Below are 10,008 nucleotides of genomic sequence, written 5' to 3' on the forward strand. Positions count from 1 at the left end.
AAGCCCCCCACCCCCTCACCCTAATATGAGGTTATATGAGGAAGGGGGTAAGTTGGGGACAGCTGGTAGACTGTCCCCCGGTGGTCAAACAGCCGTCCCCCCCCCCCCCCCCGGAGCAAGCCCAGGCCCCCACCCCCAAACGCCGGAAGAGCTCTGGTCAGGCCTCGACGGGACCGAGGCAGCCAACCGCCCGGGGAAACCGCCGATGGCCTCAGCGGAGACCCCGACCCGTCAACCCCCCCTGCCCCGTGCCCCCCCCTCCCCCAGAATGCCCCCCCCACAGGACAGGGCCGACAAGACCCCCCCCCCCCACCCCACCCCAGAACCCGCAGCCGAAGCGGATGACACCCAGAGCGACCGGGGGCCCCAAGAGGGTTGTCCCGTCCCGCCCCAGAGCCAGGGAAGGGCCGATCCCAGCCCCAGGTGTAGATGGACAGCCGATCCAGCGCCGCTGGCCCCCCCCCCGAGCAGGGCCCCCCGCCAACCCCCCCAGCACAGGCAAAGGGACCACCCCCCAAGCCAAGCCAAACCACCACCCCACCCCCCACCACGCACCCCCACACCCAAGCCCAGAGGATGTCACACTCACTTATGATCTAGTTATCATATACCAGGGGTGGCGAACCAGTTTGACACCAAGTGCCGAATTTTTTCACTGTGAGAGTCAAAGAGCCACACCACACACTGACCTGCCAAGACGCACACACACACGCAATTAAAGCTGTATTATTTTCCATAAAACATTCCTCTCCCTACAACAGTACAGCAAGTATTGTACTTGTGCTTATTTCCAGGAAAGTGTCCACCCTCAATACACACATCAAATACATCTTAGCCAGAGTTAACACAGTGACTACCCTGGAGGTCAGACACCCCCTCCACACACACAGGCACCTCTCTCTCATCTCACATACACTCTCTCTCTCTCTCTTTCTCTCTCTCTATCTCACTCTGAATAACTGAATATTTCTCCATTCATCATTTAACTGGTAAGGGCGGCAGTGGCTCAGGCGGTTAAGCGGGTTGTCCAATGATCGAAGGGTCGGCGGTTCGATCCCCGCTCCCCCCAGCCAACTGTCGCTGTGTCCTTGGGCAAGACACTTCACCCTCCTTGCCTCCAGTGTGGCTCCACTGGCGTGTGCATGTGTATGAATGAGGAGTGAATGAATAATGGACAGGCTGTAAGCGCTTTGAGCATCTAGAAAAGCGCAGATAAATCTAATCCATTATTATTATTTTTAATTCTTTGTATCTCAACATTCCTCTTTCAATGACCCTCACACCAACAAATACACAAACATCTGGACAAAGCATCCCTCTGGTGTATAAGTGATTCATATTCACAAGGAACACATTAAATACATTACATTTCAGTTGTGTGCAACTTAAATTAATTTTTACCTTCATTAGAATATCTTGCTTTTATATGTTTTTTTTTTTAATTTAAAATTGAATGACTGACTTTTTGCATCAAAAGTCTTAGGGGCTGAAGGACTGGCAGACTTATAATGAGGAGAACATTGACAGCAGCTTGAGAGCAGCTCTTTTACACACGGGGATTTCTCTGTTCTCCAAAATGTAACAGTATCTGCGTTAGAGGATCCATGAGAAAAGTGATCTGTGGTCGTCTCCGTCAAGTTGCCCAAGCAGCGTCACGTTCTGCGCTTTATTCATTTGGACTGCAGCCTTCTGCTGTGAGCTCCAAAAAAGAAGGAAAGTGGAATGGTGGGAGTTTTAAATGTGCCCTTTGTTTGAAAAGCTTCATCTTGTTCATAAAGGAGACAATTTAATTTGTGTCAGATCAGGAAGAGTTTTTAATTTTCCCCGGGATCCGTTTTGCTCTTTTCTGCCATGAACTGTTTTACTGCTTCATAATAAACATCGCGACTTGCTTTTCAGTAAAAATGTAAGAATCTTCCCATTTTTCCAGAAACATCCTGTGTTTATCTTTATACTCTGAATTAAGCCATTTTGACCATGAGGGTAACAGTCTGCTCGCACATCAAATCTTCATCAATGTGTTCCGGCATTGGGCGTAACCTGCGCAAATGATTGGCGGCCACGTATGTGTCGGGAGCAGAATCAAACACACACACACTGCCAAATTACTTTTATTATTATTTATTATGTATTTTTAATACCCTCTGATGGTTTGAGTGTGGTTTAAGAGGGAAAAAATTATGAAATGAGGCACGGTTTATAGAAAATGTGATGAGACGCAAAGAGCCGCATGCTTATTCAATGGACAACACTGCGGCGAAAGCGCCGGTGCTAAAGGTTGATGCATAGAATATTTTACGGCAAGCAAATCAAAGGGTTTTTTTAGCAGTTACTAACAATCTTAGAAATGTCGAAGAATGGCGAGCATGTATTCAGTAAATCATTTTTAATAACTTTGAGAAATCACAGCCCTTCGTGACATTTGTTGCCAACAGTTTCATGGACATAAATAAGATGTGAGGAACGTTCTGTTTATTTTGTAGAGGTTATCAACCATCAAAACGATGTCTATTTAAAATCTTCATCATGTAAAATTATGGAACTAAGAAGGGAAAAGAAAATCTCAATCTAATGTTTCTGTATTTTTGTCAACCAGGCCGTGTCACACAGCCATTATGTACATTTTGTGCTTATTTAATGGATAAAAATTTGTCAAATATGACCAATCTCGAAAGAGTGAGAAAAGTGAGAAACGCTCTGGTATTTATGTGAAAACCACGTTAAAACCACGGATATAGTACGGATAAACCACACAAAGCACATGTGAAACAACATAGAACATGAACCGAGCGTGATTCCTTATATGCAATTCATTCGAGATTTGTGCATCACTTCCATATTTTGAATGTGATATGTGCGCCACTGTCATGGTGCCTCTGGCAGTCTACTCTCCCCCTCCCCTCTCTCCTTTGCCCTGCTAATTGGAACCAGCTGCCGATACTCACCTCATCACCTTCCTGCCTTCTTAAGGAGATCCAACCCCATCATTCAACGCCAGTTCCTTATACACTATACGGTGCTTATGTCTGGTCGCCAAGTTAAGCTAAATTCTCAAGCATTGATTTGTTACTCACCTTGCTTTGTCGCTCGCTCCCAGGTTCTACTCCACGGGTATCCCTGGTTCCTCCTCGTCAAGAGCTCCGCAATCCATCCTGCTCCTGCCACGACGATCCTGTCACGTCACGCTCCGGTCTCGCTCCCGAAGATCTGCCCAAGACTCCTGCCAAGTACCAAGCCAATCACAAACACCTTCGCCGACATCCGGCTTCTACGCCGACGTCAAGCTCAGCAACGAGACTACAAGAAGCTACCTATCTTATCTACAAACCTTCTCTTATGCCAAGAGAAATAAATCTGTTAAAACGACTTCCTGGTTTGAAATTAACTTCCGGGTTCCAGCGTCTGGGTACACACGCCATGACAGCCACACTATATAAAAGGTATACATTGGTGGTACATGTGTGAAAAGTCTGTGGACATACGTGGAATGGTCATGGAAAGCCACACATTTGCATATACATCTTGCAAAAATCATGCACAATTGTTTAAGATTTGCATAATAATTGCGTAGAAACTACATCAAATACTCAAAAAATGTGTCACTGTAAACCAAAAATAATGAAAAGTTTAAAACCGACCTTTTGACTAAAACACTTGATGGACATTTGTGCGCATCAATGAATCAATGCAAGAAACACGTATTAATTACGTATATCACACATGTATCACGAAAGACATTTCATATGTAAAAAATGCGCAAAGGATAGTTGCTATGTGACATGACCCTTAAAAAAAATCATGCTTAGATTGAGAAATTGCATCTTAAAATGATTTATAGCATTTAACTTTCTAAAGAAGCCAATTTATTCATTGTCTTCATATTTCTTAATGTAAATCTGCTGTCAGTAAGTCAAAATCATGAAACGGATAAATAATTCAATAATGATATTAATGAAATATACGTAAAACTCTACTTTACGGTTGTTTTGTAATATAGAAACAAGAAATAAAATAACCTTGAATGATAAGGGGATTACTTTTCAGTTTCACTGTCCTCCAAACCAAACAGACACCAACTCTGTCCTCAAAGTTAATCATCTGCCTGTTCAGACAATTAGCCAAGTTACTCCAATTTTCCGTCACTTATCCTCTGATCCAATATGCATGAATATGTGGCCCACCAAAGGTTCTTAAATTAACCGACTCATAAAAATAGAATGAGATGTGGTTACCATTTTATAACCTCTTTCGGCATTGATCATCCACTGGAGAGGAAAGGAAACGCTCATATGAATTGATAATGAAGCGCGTTGATGTGTGTTGCAGAAATGATGGATATGGCTGTCCAGACACTAAAAACTTTTGATCTTTCCATTTTTTCTGTCCTTTATTTGTTTATAACAAGCCTTTTTTTATTGTGTTTTAGATGTAGAATTATAATATATGTACAGCCTTTGGACATGTTGATATGTTCACTTCACTTCACCCTCCGTGCCTCCAGTGTGGCTCCACTGGTGTGTGAATGTGCATGTATGATCCCGGTGATGGTCAGAGGGGCCGTAGGCGCGAAATGGCAGCCACGCATCTGTCAGTCTGTCCCAGGGCAGCTGTGGCTACAACCGTAGCTTACCATCACCAAGTATGAATGAGGAGTGAATGAATAATGGCCACAATGTAAGCGCTTTGAGTGTGTGGAAAAGCGCAGATAAATCTAATCCATTATTATTATTATTACTAGATTTGAAAAAGTAAAAGAAAACATTAGGAGTAAAATAATGACATTGGTTGTGGTGTAATTATATTTATTCATAGCCGGCAACAGCAAATAGCACAAGGTTTTTGTACTGCTGTAAATCTTCGACGACTTACGCTTAACATAAAGTGTTGAATGTCAGCGCAAAGCTGCTTTTCTCAGCATCAGAATCCGTCGGAATAAAGCTAATTTAGCAAATGGTGGAAATGTTACTGTCATTCCAAGAACACTGTAGCTAAAGCTATGGTGTTGAAGGCTTAATAGCAACTGGACTTAAAATCTTCTTTTTCGAAATGTTTCACTGCTCGTCCAATTGGCTACATCAGTCTGAGTGGCGCGGGGTTCAGTCAACATTTGTATCCTCCGGTTGGGACTCCCACTTTACTTCAATTGGATGGCTCATTAAATATAAACAAAGGAGATAAATTAGGGTAGAGGATTCTTCTCTTGTAATGCCCCCATCACATGGGTTTAACAGAAATTTGAAAAAAGGGTTGAAAAGAAAGATCAGCAACTCGCCTATTAAAAAAAATCAAAATTAGTTTCGTGTATAGTCAATGAGTTAGAAACACTTCCACTAGGACCTCTTTTTTGACATCTTCATTTCTTTTTTTTATTTGTTTTTCTTGAAATTCCAAGAATAAAAGATTCCAAATATATGGCTGTGTGCACTTGGGTGGTGTGTAAATATGTTTCTTGGTAATAATTGAAAAGCACTATCATATGTTTACTGGTAATTATGAATAATTATTACTACACTCAATAATCTGTACTGGGACTGATGTAGATATAGTGACTTGTATAATGCAACCATGAAAACAAATCAGGTAGAACATATGAATTAAGAATTATGTGTAGTTTAATAGATTTGTGTGTACATATTGGTGCTGTCATGGAATTAGTTTTTTGTGTGAATAATTAATCGTGACCTATAACTGATTAATCTAATTGAACTATTTTTAATGTCAATTACTTTTAACATAATTGATGTAAAAAGACTAATTTGTATTTATATTCGTGAAATTGTGTCACAGTAAAAGATCAAAGAAGACCTAAAAATGGGATTCATGAAGTTTTCCTAATGTAACACACTTCCAAGTTCTTTGCTTTTAAGAAAAAAACAAAACACAAGAATAAAACATTAAGTTAAGATTCCTAGCTATCCAAAAAATATTGACCACAAACTTCTCATTAGCCATATCACATGTATACAGCCCTCATCCCTCAGTTTACTGACCAATGCGATCACCCCTCTACGTACCCCATTCATTTATGATAGCGAACACATCCTTTGGCTTTATCCCTTACATAGTAGATAATAGATTTGGCATTGTGGGCTTGTTCACGCCAGGTCTGTGCAGAATTACATAGTATCATGTTGGCGACTTCACAGCAGCAATGTGGCGTGTGCCGTGTGCATAGACACAGACACCACTGGGAGCAATGTAAGAGGCATTTTTATTTAGCTCAAATAAAAAGTTTAAGCCGGGGGTCGGCAACCCACGGCTCAGGAGCCGCATGTGGCTCTTTAGCGCTGCCCTAGTGGCTCCCTGGAGCATTTACAAAAATGTTTGAAAATGTAAAAAGATGGGGGAGAGAAATATATTTTTTGTTTTAATATGGTTTCTGTATGAGGAAAAACATGACACAAACATCCTTAACATTTTCCAATGCTATAATAATGTGTAGAAAATATATTGTAGCGCCCGGCAAGTACGTCACTTGCAGCGGACGATACGGGAGCAGAGCTGTCAAAAATGTTGAGCTGTCAATCAACTGGCTGCGCTACAGAACTGTCCGTGTCCCATACAACACTCTGCACAGACCAGTCCCAGAGAGATCAAGGCAAAAAGAGAAGCTGAGAGCGTAGCCTCTTTCCGGCCTATCAAGCCCATTCATTTTGAACACACACCGCATTGAACATTGCACAGGCGTCATCAACCTCTCTCCCTTCCACACTCATGGTGTAACATAAAGAACCAACATAACAGTAAGAATAATCTAAGGTGGAACAACAAAACTTCCATATGAAAAGAAACGTGGGCAAACAGAAACGCTCATGCTGAGCCCTAATAAGATCATCATCCCACATCCCACAATCCCCTGCTGCTAACAGACCTAAAATGCACATGACCGCCACTACAATTTCAACATTTCTGTCAACGAAAATTTGCGTCATAGCCTGCGACACACGTTTCTACCAGCAGGGTTTTTTAGCGGACCGCTAGGCAGGTGGCTGATGTAAATCGAACCACTGTCAGTTCCGTGCATTGCTTGATGAAGTTGAAAGGAAATATTTTGATCTCCTGCTACACAACAAAGTCCAATGGCTGTCCAGGGGTGACGTCTTGCGTCACTTTGTCGTCTGTTTAGAACACGTGAAAACATTCCTGAAAAGCAAAGACCGGAACCACCCGCAACTGGAAGATACTGTGGCTCGAAAAGCTGCACTTTTTGGTGGATATGACTGTGACAAGCCACCTAAACGAGCTGAATGAAAGTCTCCAGGCGCCGCAAATGCTTGAAGCTGTTCTGTCATTCGAGCACATGCTGACTGTCATGGGGCATGCACGTTTCATTTTATTGTTTTTTGTTCGAATTCTCAAAATCAAAATGACATAAAAAATCTGATTTCTTTATTACATTTCTTTAATTTTATCAAATCAATGAAACATAATTCATCGATATTGTAATGAAGTTAAACTTGCACAACAGAGCAGTCACGTGACGCGTCGTTCTCTGCAGAATGCACTGCAGGACAAATAAATATTTAATCATTAATGCTCATAATGTATTTGTAGCAACTTATTCATTTTGATAGTAGGCTAATATAGCTAATATAGATACATATTGCATGTGTTGCCTTCATTATAAGGCTTAAATAGGGCTTTTTACATTTTGCGGCTCCAGACATATTTGTTTTTTGTTTTTTTTCATCCAATTTGGCTCTTTCAACATTTTGGGTTGCCGACCCCTGGTTTAAGCAAATAAACAATGAAGTAATATTTATGCCACCACATTGCAAACAAAACTTTCTAAGTAGCAATTGAAAATATTACATTATTACTTTTCTTGAAAAATTATTTTGCATTTGTGAAATAAATATTTGCATTCAAAAACCTTTTTGTTTTTACATGCATTGTGTCTTTGTGGTGCAGTGGTAGGGCGGTCAACCGCTGATGGGAAGATTGCAGGTTCGATTCCTATCTGGCCTGCACATATCTTGAAGTGTCAAGATACCGAACCCCACCTTGCCTCTGGTGAAAGGTTGGCGCCAGTGCTTGGCAGCGGAGCCACCATCGGGGGGGGAATGGCTTTGTGACTGTAAAGCGCTTTGGGCCTTTGAAGAAGGTAGAAAAGTGCTATAAAACTATATGCATTTACATTTATCTCACTTTATCCCTGTCTTTGATTTTGTGTTCACATGTTTCAGTTTAGTGTGATTGATCTAGATTCTATCCAATCAAATCGCTATGTTTATCTAACATGGTGTCTGCTTAAAATCATTCTTTTTTTTTTTTGGTCTTGGTATTGATTTTTTTTTTTTGTCAGATTTGTGAATTTATGGCTGAGGATCTCCTGAAACTGTAAAATAAACTGTAAAGTTTATCTGCTCTGGCAATACGAGACAGAAACAATTGATTGGTTAGAATCTAGACCAATCAGCAGGCTGTTTGATGGCAGAAATGTCACGCTAAACTGAAACTTGTGAACGCAAAATCAAAAGTAGTGGAGAAAGCGAGATGAGATACAACGCATGTGAAAACATTCGTGTGATACATGCAATCATCTTTTTTGAAAGCAAGAAAAAAGGTTTTTGAAGAAAATATATATTTTTATGTGCTACTTTTGTTTCCAATGTGGTGGCATAAATATCACTTCATCATTAGCAGCTGGACTCTTGTTTTTTATAGTTGAACACATCTTATTAGTTATAGATTAAAAACTAGATTAATGCTATTAAATATATAAACACAAAGTTTGCAGCCAAAGTTAAGCATATATTATAATTTTTTCAACTGATATCCTTCATCAATTGCTCATATTCTGTAGCAGTAGACATCTGAGAATCATGTGGCTCTCGTGCTGGAAGTGTAAGAATTGCAACCTCTGTTTCAGCTTCCTCCTACAGGCCAGGATCATCCTCTGTTCGATTTGCCAAACTTGAACAAGTGTGGGTGGACAACAGCAAAAACAAGTCTGGAATCTATTTGGCACCATAGACGCTGGTTTTTTTATTTCTTTTTTTTTTTTTCTAGTTACAAAGCAGCAGACACTGGCAGCGTTACAACACTCCATCAATGCCAGTGAATCGTGGGTCAAAAAAAAGTTTTTTTTTTGGACAATATTTGGTACTTTCTGTCTCTGGAAACCAAAGCTGCAGTGAGCATATGCTCCTTTCGAGCTTTTATTAAAACAGCAGCTTTCCCTTTCGGGCAGAGGTGCCCAGCATTTGCAGTAGCATACGTGAGCAAATGGTTAATCCGTAATACTAATTATTTTTTATCTGCACTCATGAGGCACTTTATTATAAAGCAGCAGCATAGACAATTAAAGCAAGATGAAACGACATCCTTTGTCTTTTAATTAATGATTTTTTTGTGTGTTTTCAAATTTGCCTAAATGGATGGGGTTTCTTTTTCTTTTTTTTCCCCTGCATTATACAACGAGCGCCTTTATTACATTTTGTCACCTTTGAAGAAGAAATGAAAACCTATCAAAAAAAAGCTTTTCTAAAGCCTCTGACTTCTGAAGAGTGGCAGATAACCAAAAAAAATGAAAAAAACTGTGTCCGCAGGGATGGCTATCATCATTCTAATGTATGCTGATTTTGACTTTACGTTCATCGGCCAAGGACAGAGTACCACCTGCTGAAGGGTTGGTTTTTATGTGCATGTTTATGGCTTTCCGGGGCTCCAGAGGCTCTGCCTGAGCGATAGCTTCCCTGCTCCACAAGGAGACACCTGCCCTACCCACTGCCACACCTCTGCACTCATTCATCATCGTGACAGAGGATGTGGGGATGCCTCCGCACATCTCCACATCCTCTGTGCTTACATGTCATGTCTGCAGACCGCTGACAGGTGGAAAGAATTAAAGTCAGCACACGTAGAATGAAGGCGGCGGCACAGACATGGAGGCTTCCTGACATTTTACCATTTTGAAGAAGAACAAAAAGTACAACGAAATGGTACAAAATTTTATATTTGTTTTCTGGGGGGAATCATGCATAGAAGACTAAGCTGAAATGTTGC

General features: G+C 41.0%; 1 long non-coding RNA gene across 1 annotated transcript; it reads left to right on the forward strand.

The window, feature by feature from the left end:
• The first annotated feature begins 343 nt into the window (after positions 1-343).
• LOC144989578 (uncharacterized) lies at positions 344-5,410 on the forward strand. Its single transcript, XR_013653838.1, has 2 exons — positions 344-3,016; positions 3,098-5,410. It is a non-coding gene; the product is annotated as an uncharacterized LOC144989578 (long non-coding RNA).
• The last annotated feature ends 4,598 nt before the right edge of the window (positions 5,411-10,008 follow it).

Source organism: Oryzias latipes, chromosome 23 (assembly GCF_053564925.1).
Source record: "Oryzias latipes strain Hd-rR chromosome 23, Olatipes_Hd-rR_3.1".
In the NCBI taxonomy this organism is placed as follows: Eukaryota; Metazoa; Chordata; class Actinopteri; order Beloniformes; family Adrianichthyidae; genus Oryzias; species Oryzias latipes.